This window comes from Salvelinus sp. IW2-2015, linkage group LG30 (genome assembly GCF_002910315.2).
Source record: "Salvelinus sp. IW2-2015 linkage group LG30, ASM291031v2, whole genome shotgun sequence".
Lineage (NCBI taxonomy): Eukaryota > Metazoa > Chordata > Actinopteri > Salmoniformes > Salmonidae > Salvelinus > Salvelinus sp. IW2-2015.
In genome coordinates this window covers 14,625,477-14,638,913 of record NC_036869.1, presented here as the reverse complement: position 1 = coordinate 14,638,913, position 13,437 = coordinate 14,625,477, and the positions used below count along the sequence as shown (strand labels likewise).

The window sequence follows — 13,437 nt, the reverse complement described above, 5'->3', positions numbered from 1 at the left end:
GACATCATCCTCAGTGGGGACTGGTGTTTTGACCTTGAATATCAGTTTAACAAAAACCCCCACTGTGCCGAATCTAAGAGAAAATAATAATACATTACATATCCTAAAGAAAATCTGTGTGCTTGCTAGCTTGTCTTAAATTATACATAGTTGTAAAATAAGTTATATTATTGGCAGTCACTGCAGTAGTAATGGTAGTGACTGGCTATATTTGGAAAAAGTAGGTAGATGGAAAGATTGATTGATGGATAGCATAGGATAGGATCGGATAGGATAGGATAGCCTGAACATATGTAAGTTGGTTCGGTTTCTCTAGCTTGAACGGTTCAAGAGTTACTATTTTTGGGGGTGGGTTATTATATGCTAATTTATACTTATTTAAATTGTTTTAGTTTAGAAAGTTTAGAAAATGTTAAAATAATTAGAAGAAGAATGTAAAAAATCTAGTGGTCTTGCCGTCAGCAAACACATTAATAATAATGGAAAGGATTTATATAGCGCCTTTCTACTGACTGATGTACTCAAAGAGCTTTTCTAAAGAAAGGTTGACATTTTGGATGCTTGTATGAAAACATCAGTAGGTCACGACACAAGCATGGATATACATGGTTCATGGTTGTAAAAGTTTTTTGATTGACAGTGTTAATGGAATTGTATGGAGAAAAAAAATCTAAATTATCTTGCATACCTAGTAATTGATGTCATAGAAGTTGAGTTATAAGTTGCAGTTCTGGTTGTCGAGGTAGGAAGTACAATTGCGGTTGTACTTGTAGGTGCTGCAGTTGTAGTCGTTGTTGTAGAATGAGAACTACCAGTTGTGGGTGTGCTTGTAGGACCTGCAGTATTAATTGTTGTAATAGGAGCAACATTGATGGCGGTGGTTTTAAGAGCTGGAGTTGCGATTGTTGGAGTTGTCATTATTGTATTTGTGTTTGTAGTTGTCATTATTGCAGTTGAAGTTTTGGTTGTTGTTGTAGAAGCTACAGTTGTGGTGGTTATAGGAGCTGCCGTTATAGTTGTGGTAGTAGGAGCATCTATGGTGCTGATGGTAGTAGGGACAGTGGAAGTTCTTGTAAAAGCTGTAGTTGTATTAAGAGCGGCAGTTGTCATAGTTGGTGCTGCATTTGTATTGGTCATAAGAGCTACAGTTGTTGTTGTAGGAGATGTAGTGGTCGTTGGAGCAGCAGTTGGTTTACTTAGAGCTGCAGTAGTTATCGTAGATGCAGCTGCTGTGGTTGACAGAGAAGCTACTGTTGTAGCAGGAGCTGCAGTTGTGAAAGGTGTAGTAAGTACAGCAGGTGTAGCGGCAGTAGGAGCTACAGTTGTAGGAACTGCAGGTGTTGTAGTAGGTGCTGTTGTTGTCGTAGAAGCTGAAGTTGTAGTTGTTGTAGAAGGTGCTGCAGTCGTGTGGTCGTAGAACAGCAGTTGTTGTAGTAGGAGCTGCATTGTTGTCGTAGTAGGTTCTGGAGTTGTAGTGGTCGTAGGAGCAGCTGTTGTAGTTAGGGCTGCAGTGGTTGTCGTAGGGCAGCTGCTGTGGTTGAAGTAGATGCTAAAGTTGTTGTAGGAGCTGCAGTTGTCGTGGGAGCTACAGTTGTTGTAGGTGTTGCTGTTGTGGTTGTGTAGGAGCTGAAGTTGTGTAGAAGGTGCTGCAGTCGCAGTGGTTGTAAGAATAGCAGTGTTGTAGCAGGAGCTGCAGTGGTTGTCGTAATAGGTTCTGGAGTTTGTAGTGGTCGTTGGAGCAGCAGTTGTTGTTGTTAGAGCTGCAGTGGTGTCGTAGAGGCAGCTGCTGTGGTGAGTAGAAGCTACAGTTGTTGTATCAGAGCTGTAGTTGTGATTGTTAGTAAGTACAGCAGGTGAGTGGCGTGGGAGCTACAGTTGTTGGAACTGCAGGTGTTGTAGTAGGTGCTGTTGTTGTGGTTGTTGTAGGACTGCAGTTGTTGTTGTTGTTGAAGGTGCTGCAGTCTGATGGTGTAGAACGCAGTTGTTGGTGGTAGTGTCAGCTGCTGTGGTTGAAGTAGATGCTAAGTTGTTGTAGGAGCTGCAGTTGTCTTGTAGGTGTTGCTGTTGTGGTTGTCGTAGGAGCTGAATTGTAGTTGTTGTAGAAGGTGCTGCAGTGCAGTGTGTGTAAGAAAGCAGTTGTTGTAGCAGGAGCTGCAGGTTGTCGTAATAGGTTCTGGAGTTGTAGTGGTCGTGGAGCAGCAGTTGTTAGTTAGAGCTGCAGTGGTTGTAGGGCAGCTGCTGTGGTTGAAGTAGATGCTAAAGTTGTTGTAGGAGCTGCAGTTGTCGTGGGACTACAGTTGTTTGAGGTGTTGCTGTTGTTGTTGTCGTAGGAGCTGAAGTTGTAGTTGTTGTAGAAGGTGCTGCAGTCCAGTGGTTGTAAGAATAGCAGTTGTTGTAGCAGGAGCTGCAGTGTTGTCGTATAGGTTCTGGAGTTGTAGTGGTCGTTGGAGCAGCAGTTGTTGTTAGAGCTGCAGTGGTTGTCGTAGAGGCAGCTGCTTGGTTGAGTAGAAGCTACAGTTGTTGTATCAGGAGCTGTAGTTGTGATTGTTGTAGTAAGTACAGCAGTGTGAGTGGTCGTGGAGCTACAGTTGATGGAACTGCAGGTGTTTAGTAGGTGCTGTTGTTGTGGTTGTCGTAGGAGCTTGTAAGTTGTAGAAGGTGCTGCAGTCGTTGTGGTCGTAAGAACAGCAGTTGTTGTAGTAGGAGCTGCAGTTGTTGTCGTAGTAGGTTCTGGAGTTGTAGTGGTCGTAGGAGCAGCAGTTGTTGTAGTTAGGGCTGCAGTGGTTGTCGTAGTGGCAGCTGCTGTGGTTGAAGTAGATGCTAAAGTTGTTGTAGGAGCTGCAGTTGTCGTGGGCTACAGTTGTTGTAGGTGTTGCTGTTGTGGTTGTGGTAGGAGCTTGAAGTTGTGGAAGGTGCTGCAGTCGCAGTGGTTGTAAGAATAGCAGTTGTTGTAGCAGGAGCTGCAGTGGTTGTCGTAATAGGTTCTGGAGTTGTAGTGGTCGTTGGAGCAGCAGTTGTTGTTGTTAGAGCTGCAGTGGTTGTCGTAGAGGCAGCTGCTGTGGATGACGTAGAAGCTACAGTTGTTGTATCAGGAGCTGTAGTTGTGATTGTTGTAGTAAGTACAGCAGGTGAGTGGTCGTGGGAGTACAGTTGTTGGAACTGCAGGTGTTGTAGTAGGTGCTGTTGTGTGTGTTGTAGGATCTGCAGTTGTTGTTGTTGTAGAAGGTGCTGCAGTCGTTGTGGTCGTTGTGGTCGTAAGAACAGCAGTTGTTGTGGTAGGTTCTGCAGTCGTAGCAGTCGTAGGTTCTGTCGTAGTAGGTTCTGGAGTTGTTGTGGTCGTAGGAGCTGCAGTTGTTGTCGTCAGAGCTTCAGTTGTCGTAGGAGCTGCAGGTGTCGTTGGAGCTACAGTGGTAATTGTAGGTGTTACCTTTGTAGTGMCCGCAGGAGCTACAGTCGTAGTAGGGTCTGTAGTTGTAGTAGTAGTAGGAGCTACATTTGTTGCTGTAGGAGCTACAGTTGTCGTTGTAGGTGCTACTGTTGTAGTGGTCATAGGAGCTAKAGTTGTATTKGGAACTGCAGTTGTGGTTGTTGTATTAGGTACTGCAGTTGTAGTTGTCGTTGTCGTTGGAGCTGCAGTTGTCGTTGGAGCTGCAGTTGTCGTTGGAGCTGCAGTTGTCGTTGGAGCTGCAGTTGTCGTTGGAGCTGCAGTTGTCGTTGGAGCTGCAGTTGCCGTAGGAGCTGCAGTTGTTGTTGTCGTAATAATATCTGCAGTTGTAGGAATTGCAGTTGTGGAAGATGTGGTTGTGGAAGGAACTCCATGGATAATCCAACATAAGAACACTGTGGTTTGTGAGATGAAAGGTTAAATTGTTTATTGCTCACAATATCAATATTTCCAAGTTTACTCTTCATCTGGAAGGTGCAGTTTTTAAATATTCTGCTCATTTTCACATAAAATAAATAATTATAATTTGTAGCCACACTCCTTATATTTTTCAGAAAATAAATAATGATGTAAAAATGTAAAAATAAAGAGTAAATGATTGTTAAGGATATTACCTACAATGCCTTAAGTAAGTGTTCATACCCCTTGACTTATTCCACATTTTGTTGTGTTACAGCCTGAATTCAAAATGTATTTAAAAAATAATAATTCCTACCCATCTACACACAATAAGCCATAATGACAAAGTGAAAACATGTTAAGAACATTTTTGCAAATTAATTGAAAATAAAATACAGAAATATCTCAACCGAGTCAATACTTTGTAGAAACACCTTTTGTCAGTCTAAGAGCTTTCCACACCTGGATTGTGCAATATTTGCTCATTATTCTTTTCAAAATTCTTCAAGCTGTGTCAAATCGGTTGTTGATCATTGCTAGACAACCATTTACATAGATTTTCAAGTAGATTCAAGTCAAAACTGGAACATTCACACTGTCTTCTTGATTATGAACTCCAGTGTAGATGTGGCCTTCCTTTTTAGGTTATTGTCCTGCTGAAAGGTGAATTCATCTCCCAGTTTCTGGTGGAAAGCAGACTCCTCTAGGATCCTCCTCTAGGATTTCGCCTGTGCTTAGCTCCATTCCATTTCTTTTTTATCCTTAAAAACTCCCCAGTCCAGATTATAAGCATACCCATAACATTATGCATCTACCACTATGCTTGAAAATAAGGAGTGGTACTCAGTAATGTGTTGTATTGGATTTGCTCCAAACATAACACTTTGTATTCAGAACAAAAAGTGAATTGCATATTCTGTATAGGTTTCTGTCTTTTCACTCTGTCAATTAGGTTAGTATTGTGGATTAATTACAATATTGTTGATCCATCCTCAGTTTTCTCCTATCACAGCCATTAAACTGTTTCAAAGTTACCATTGACCTGATGGTGAAATCCCTGAGTTTTCCTTCCTCTCCGGCAACTTAATTAGGAAGGATGCCTGTGTCTTTGTAGTGACTGGGTGTATTGATACACCTTCTAATGTTGAATTAATAACTTCACCATGCTCAAAGGGATATTCAATGTCTGCCTTTTTTTGCGGGGCATTTGAAAACCTTCCTGGTCTTTGTGGTTGAATCTGTGTTTGAAATTCACTGCTTGAGAACTTACAGATAATTGGATGTGTGGGGTACAGAGATGACTTAGTCACTCAAAAATCATGTTAAACACTATTATTGCACACAGAGTGAGTCCTTGCAACTTATTATGTGACTTGTAAATTACATGTTTACTCCTGAACTTATTTAGGCTTGCCATAGCGAAAGGGGTTGAATACTTATGAACTCAAGACATTTCAGCTTTTCATTTTTTATGAATTTGTTTAAAAAAAAAAAAAAACATGACTCCACTTTGACATTATCGGGTATTGAGTGTAGGCCAGTGACATAAAAATCCAAATTTAATCCATTCTAAATTCAGGCTGGAATTCAACAACATATGGAAAAAGTGAAAGGGTGTGAATACTTTCTGAAGGCACTGTATAATACCTTACTGAGATTAACACACTTGAGTTGTATTTTTTGTTTGTTGACAAGATATCACATGTTTCATTACAGTAAGTAGTGTGTTAATATAATTGAAGTAATATGTAGCAGTGTGATTATGTTTACCTCTTACCATTTAGTAATTTTCCCTTTAAATATGTATGTATTTAAATCGAGGTGTGACATTTGACAGTAGATTAGACAACATTTAAAATTTCCCACACTAAATGTCAAAATAGACACATATTTTGAAAAAAATCATATGCATTGTAACATCATATGCAAAAAAAAATACATCATTGCTCATTAGTATAATTACATTTTATGTCACCATCCTGCCTTTTTGATAATTTACATTTTGATTTCGGATTAATACACTAGTTGACATGAAGTTAGCATTTAGTAAAACATGAAATTCAGTGTACTACATACCCATGGTGAAAGTAGCTGTCACTTTCTGTGCCTTCATTTTGAACCCAGTTGATCAGTTGTTTTCTGAACAGAAAGAAAAATATACATTTTATTGACTGTTCTTATGAACCACTATTAATGTGCAATGGTGGACTCCATTCAAGTTAAACTTAATGTGTAACTTGGTAAGGAAACGTGTGCACTTGAACTCATTTAGGTGTGCCAGATCAAGAGGTATAAAGATCTCAAAAGGTTTTCTATAATTTTTGTATAGTAGGCTGCTGTAAAAATGGATTTATACACCCTAGTGAAATTTTATAGGAAAATCTAAATTTGTGTTGTATTTGTTCTATGAGAAATCTGCCTTTTACTGCAGCACGTCAATCATCTTACTTCATAAAAGAAGAAAAGTCATTTCTAGTTTTCAAACAGTCTACCAGCACCCAGCAATTCACTCTGAAACCAATACATATTCTGATACAGTAATAGGTGCAGTTCATCAAAAGTGGAGTGTTTTCCCAAATATAACACATAATACATCAAATAATACAGTGAAATCTACATTAGGGTTGCATTTTGTCAAGAGAAATCAGCCTTTTACTGCTTAAAAAACATATGTATTTAAACTTGGCTATCATGAAGCTCATAAATCCAATGTCTATATTCTTCAAAAGGAAAGGTGGTAGATTTAGATGGGAGGCATGTTTGTGTCATTCATTATGACAGCACAGGACTTGGCTACATGTTATTGTTATTGTATTCGTATAAAGAAGACAGGAGGATAAATAATTATGCTTAATATCCTCTCACACGTAACAATACTGTAAGCTTACTTCATTATTTTGAAAGGAATCCACATCCATCCATTATACTGATGAATGTATATCACTTAAATCATGTAACCGTTACTTCATAAAAGAGGAAAAGTTTCCAAACGGTCTGCCAGAAATTCTGAATCCTATATATATTCTGTGACAGTAATAGTTGTCGTTCATCAAAGTGGATGGGTTTTCATATATAACACATACATAATACCCATAATCTTCATAGTTTCAATGTTATTTATTTACATTATCCATTTAGGACTTGTATCCTTTCTTAAAAGCCCATTTTGGGTTTCTCTTCCTCATGTGACATTTTTTACTGTGTGCAAATAAAATATGTTAACAAATCAAAGCTTTTCCATGTATAGATTACATTATACAGTAAAGGTCATTACTTACCTACAGAAAACACTTTACTGCCAGTCTCCTTATTTCTGTAATTTCTCCAAATATCAATTGAGGAAGGAATTGGTCAATGACAATAAYCAATCACAATATCTAGCTTCTATCCGCTCTAAAATGTTATTATGCATGTAGTTGTGTTTGCCATTTCAAGCTTACAATTGAACTGTTCATTTGTATACTGTCATGCCAATGTATTTCTAGTTTCTATTTATATTACTCTCGGGCTGTTTTGATGCCACAAATTCTTCACCTTTCAAGTGACGTAAATATTTTGGGAGGCACAAAATATAAGATAAATATTATGAAAAAAGGGAGGGACAATGGATGGGCGGGTGAATGCATGTGAAAGGTCTTGTGGATAATACTGTTATTGTTTTTTCCCAAGATACTGACGTGGTATTGAAAACTGGTCAGGTGAAAGAAAACTGGTTAGGTGTTCTGACAAAAAAAATTGGGAGGGACAAAATATGGGCAGGTAAATCTGTTTGCGAGTATAATATAAAAATATGTATTAAAAAAGTGATTGGGCAGAGTCTTTAAATGGACAATCCGGGATTGGTAAATATAAATTATTGCATCCATAACAGTCTATGAATTTGAGTGGTTACATTTCCCCAGGACAGGGGACAACCTAGGGTTGTGATGTAACGACTCTCGTCGTTGGTTGAAGGAGAGGAGGACCAAAACGCAGCGTGGTATGTATCCATATTTATTAGAATACTTTTCTAGACGAACAAAACAATAAACAAAACAAAACCAACGACGCTACAGTCCTGAACAAGTGAACAATGAAAAAACAATGAACGCACGAACAGGAACAATCACCCACAAACAAACAGTGAGCACAGCCTACCTAAATATGGTTCCCAATCAGAGACAACGTAAAACACCTGCCTCTGATTGAGAACCATATCAGGCAAATCAGACAACCCTAAACCAAACATAGAAACACATAACATAGAATGCCCACCCAGCTCACGTCCTGACCAACTAAACAAAGACTGAACAAAGGAAATAAGGTCAGGAACATGACATGTGAGTCCTACAACATGGCTATTGAGAGACCATTTTGAGACCGCCACCCTATGTTGAACTCCGAACCAAACATATTGCAGGAACCCCAATTGTAACAATCCACAACCATTTATATTTATCAGATGTGAATTGTACAACCTACTCTTACACTTACTCCTAGCACTATTTGGATATGTGAACTGTGATTTCATGTTTCTGATCATTTTCTGTTGTCTTAGGTGTTTGTTCTGATTTTTATGAATAATGACTAAATGATGTATACATTTAACGTAGAACTATAACTAACTGAATTTACCCTGTTTTTCTATATTGATAAATAATGTTAGTTCATAATAAAGAGGTTATGTAGCATGTACATGAGAAGAGAGGAATGTATGTGTGTGCCTAAAGAAATCAAAGTGGATCATTAAACTATGTTTGAACCGACCCGGCTATAACTCTGGGGAGATAAGATAGGACAGGGAGAGCCCCTCCAGATTTCCCGTATCTGGGGGGGACTGGAACGGTCAGCTGAGTGGTAGTAAACTTTGAATATTAGTGTGTATGTATGTGCGTAGGTTAAGAGAATATTATAAAAGGAACGTTTTTGTATATGCACAGCAGAGCTCTCGTAAATAAACTTTGCTGACTATTGTAGACTGGCCTCTGTCTGTTTCATTTCAATAAGAACCTTACAAATTCTTAGTAACAGACAGAGTAGTTTAATTAAGTTCAGTTTATGAACATTGAGAACAAAATTCTCTTAACAGTGTTGCTGTCCACAGATGACTAATTCTGTGACTAGCCAAAGCCTTTATAATCATGGTTGATTGAACACTGGTTTGGTTTGTTATAATATTACATATCAGAAGATTGCATGTTTATTTAAAGACTTGTATCTCTGCCTGACAAATGCTATAATGATGGTGTTCCAAGTATTTTTTTTATTTGTTCTACTGAACATGAAACTACACTACAATAAAGGCATTTCAATATTTTGAAGACTGCCTTGGTCCTCATCATTTTTACCTCATCGATGGTCATTCCTTGCATCCATGAATTTGAGAGTGGTTACATTTATTCAGCCTCATTCCCCAGCTTTTTACTAAAGTGGTGGGGTGACTGCTTTGTTATATAATAATATACAGTATATAGATAATATTTATTTTGTTTTTTCTCAAAGATACTGGAGTTTCACCGATCAGGTGAAAGAAAACTGGCTAGGTTTTCTGAAGAAAACTTGTGGGAGGGTCAAAAGATAATGTGAAAAAGGGAGGGACAAAAGATGGGTAGYTGAATCTCTTTGAGAGTATAATTACAATTGTTAGTTCCCCAGTTACTGACCTTCTTGTATTGAAAACTGGTCAGGTGACAAACATTTTTCAAGATTTTCTATAGCCCAAAACTTGCTTAATTACACTTAATTTAATTAACTTTTGAGCCATTCATTTTATTTGGTCAGTGGCCGAATGTGATCACTCAGCCTGTTTTATTTAACAGTCCTACACTCACATACCTGCTAATTCCAATATATTTGAACTAACATAATGTAGCTGTTTCTTTTGAAGGTAGATTCAGTTTATGAATCTCTAACAAAAGAGATGTCAAGGTATTTTGTAATCAGCTGCTAACTATGATTGAGGGTCACAATGACCCCACATGGTGAACCCAACAACGGATTTCCAGATTTCTAATTTTATAGTGAGTTGAACTTGTGTTAATAAGAATAATATACACTGTACAAAAATATAAACGCAACAATTTCAAATATTTTACTGAGTTACACAGTTCATATAAGGAAATCAGTTCATTGAAATAAAATCATTAGGCCCTAATCTATGGATTTCACATGACTGTGAATACAGATATGCATCTGTTGGCCACAGATACCTTAAAAAAAGGTAGCGGTGTGGATCAGAAAACCAGTCAGTATCTGGTGTGACCACCATTTGCGCAATACATCTCCTTCACATAGAGTTGAACAGGCTGTTGCTTGTGGCCTGTGGAATGTTGTCCCACTTCTATTCAATGGCAGTGTGAAGTAGCTGGATACTGACGGGAACTGGAAGACGCTGTCGTACACGACGATCCAGAGCATCACAAACAAGCTCAATGGGTAACATGTCTGGTGAGTATGCAAACTCTAAAACGATGGTGGAGGTTGCTTAAGGTAGAGAAATGAACATTAAATTCTCTGGAAACAGTTCTGGTGGATGTTCCTGCAGTCAGCATGCCAATTGCACGCTCCCTCAAAACTTGACATCTGTGGCATTGTGTTGTGTGACAACACTGCATATTTTAGAGTGGCCTTTAATTTTCCCCAGCACAAGGTGCACCTGTGATAATGATCAGTCTGTTTAATCAGCTTCTTGATATGCCACACCTGTCAGGTGGATGGATTATCTTGGCAAAGGAGAAATGCTCACTAAAAGGTAAGTAAACAAATTTGTGCACAAAATTTGAGTGAAATAAGCTTTTGTGTGTATAGAACATTTCTGGGATCTTTAATTGCAGCTCATTCATTTTAAACATGGTACCAACACTTTACATGTTGCATTTATCATTTTGTTCAGAATGTATACAATGCATTAGGAAAGTAGTCAGACCCCTTGACTTTTTTCACATTATGTTATGTTAAAGCTTTATTCTAAAATTGATTAAATAAAAAAATCCTCATCAATCTAAACACAATACCCCATAATGACAAGGCGAAAACAGTTTAAGTATTCAGACCCTTTGCTATTAGACTCGAAATTGATCATCCTTGATGTTTCTACAACTTGATTGGAGTCCACCTGTGATAAATTCAATTGATTGGACATGATTTGGAAAGGCACACACCTGTCTATAAGGTCCCACTGTTGACAGTGCATGTCAGAGCAAAAACCAAGCCATGAGTTCAAATGAATTGTTTGTAGAGCTCCATGACATGATTTAGTCGAGGCACAGATCTGAGGAAGGGTACCAAAACATTTCTGCAGCATTGAAGGTCCTCAAGAACACAGTGTCCTCCATCTTTCTTAAATGGAAGAAGTTTGGAACCACTAAGACTTTTCCTAGAGCTGGCCACCCAGCCAAACTGAGCAATAAGGGGAGAAGGGCCTTGATCAGGGAGGTGACCAGGAACCCGATGGTTCCAGAGCTCCAGAGTTCCTCTGTGGAGATGGGAGAACCTTCCAGAAGGACAATCATCGCTGCAGCACTCCACCAATCAGGCCTTTATGGTAGAGTGGCCAGACGGAAGCCACTCCTCAGTAAAAGGCACATGACAGCCCGCTTGGAGTTTGCCAAAAGACACCTGAAGGACTCTCAGACCATGGGAAACAAGATTATTTTGTAGTATTTTGGTATTTCATTAGGATCCCCTTTAGCTGTTGCAAAAGCCGCAGCTACTCTTCTTGGGGTCCACACAAAACATGACATAATATAGAACATTAATAGACAAGAACAGGTCAAGGACAGAACTACATTAATTTTTTTATAATGTAAAAAGGCACACATATCCTACATATCAATACCAATACATACACACTAACTATCGAGGTCAAATAGGGGAGAGGCGTTGTGCCGTGGGTGTTACGTTATCTGTTTTTTAAAAACAGGTTTGCTGTTCACTTGAGTAATATGAGATGGAACGAAGTTCCATGCAATAATGGCTCTTTATAATACTGTACACTTTCTTGAATTTGTTCTGTATTTGGGGACTGTGAAAAGACCACTGGTGGCATGTCTGGTGGGGTAAGTGTGTGTGTCAGAGCTGTGTGCAAGTTGACTATGCAAACAATTTGGGACTAATATTTCTTATAAAAAGAAGTGATGTAGTCTGTCTCTCCTTAACTCTTAGCCAAGAGAGACTGGCATGCATAGTATTTATATCAGACTTTCTGATTACAATGAAGAGCAAGACGTGTCGCTCTGTTCTGGGCCGGCTGCAGCTTAACTAGGTCTTTCCTTGCAGCACTCGAACACACGACTGGACAATAATCAAGATAAGACAAAACTAGCCTGCAGAACTTGCTTTTTGGAGTGTGGTGTCAAAAATGCAGAGCATCTCTTTATTATGGACAGATCTCTCCCCATATTTACAACCATGGAATCTATATGTTTTGACCATGACAGTTTACAATCTAAATGTAACACCAAGTAATTTAGTCACCTCAACATGTTCAACTGCCACCCCATTCATTACTAGATTCAGCTGAAGTCTAGAACTTAAGGAATGATTTGTACCAATTACAATGATCTTATTTTTAGAGATGTTCAGCACCAGTTTATTACTGGCCACCCATTCCAAAACAGACTGCAACTCTTTGCTAAGGGTTTCAGTGACTTCATTAGTTGTGGTTTCTGATGGGTATATGGTTGAATCATCAGCATACATGGACACACATGCTTTGTTTAATGCCAGTGGCAGGTCATTGGTAAAAATAGAAAAGAGTAGAGGTTCTAGAGYGCTGCRCTGCGGTACACCACACTTCACATGTTTGACATTAGAGAAGCTTACATTAAAGAAAACCCATTGAGATCTATTAGATAGATAGCTCTGAATCCATGATATGGCAAGGGTTGAAAAGCCACAGATACATTTTTTCAACAACAGATTACAATATCAAAGGCTGCACTGAACTCTAACAGTAAAAAATCTAATCAAATCAAATGTTCTTGGTCACATACACATGGTTAGCAGATGTTATTGCGAGTTTAGCGAAATGCTTGTGCTTCTAGTTCCGGCAGTACAGCAATATCTAATGATACATTTACATTTTACATTTAAGTCATTTAGCAGACGCTCTTATCCAGAGCGACTTACAAATTGGTGCATTCACCTTATGATATCCAGTGGAACAACCACTTTACAATAGTGCATCTAACTCTTTTAAGGGGGGGGTTAGAAGGATTACTTTATCCTATCCTAGGTATTCCTTAAAGAGGTGGGGTTTCAGGTGTCTCCGGAAGGTGGTGATTGACTCCGCTGACCTGGCGTCGTGAGGGAGTTTGTTCCACCATTGGGGTGCCAGAGCAGCGAACAGTTTTGACTGGGCTGAGCGGGAACTGTACTTCCTCAGAGGTAGGGAGGCGTAATGATACAAACTAAAAAGTTAGCTAGCTACTAAGAAACTTTCCAATACACTTTCAAAACAACAAACCAAGTTCTCCCTCATTCCGCGTTCAATAAGATGTGTTCAACAGGAACTTATAGAGAGACTTAGAGAGAGATCCTTGATGAAAACCTGCTCCAGATCAAATAGGACCTCAGACTGGGGCAAAAGATCACCTAAGCACACAGCCAAGACA

The 13,437-nt window shown here is 38.9% G+C and overlaps 1 long non-coding RNA gene across 2 annotated transcripts; it reads left to right on the top strand.

The window, feature by feature from the left end:
* Positions 1–1,514: 1,514 nt before the first annotated feature.
* LOC139023274 (uncharacterized) lies at positions 1,515–3,294 on the top strand. Of its 2 annotated transcripts, none has more exons than XR_011474411.1 (3): positions 1,515–1,600; positions 2,307–2,357; positions 2,659–3,294. It is a non-coding gene; the product is annotated as an uncharacterized lncRNA (long non-coding RNA). The 2 variants fall into 2 exon arrangements; XR_011474410.1 differs by lacking the exon at positions 1,515–1,600 and adding an exon at positions 1,859–1,902.
* The last annotated feature ends 10,143 nt before the right edge of the window (positions 3,295–13,437 follow it).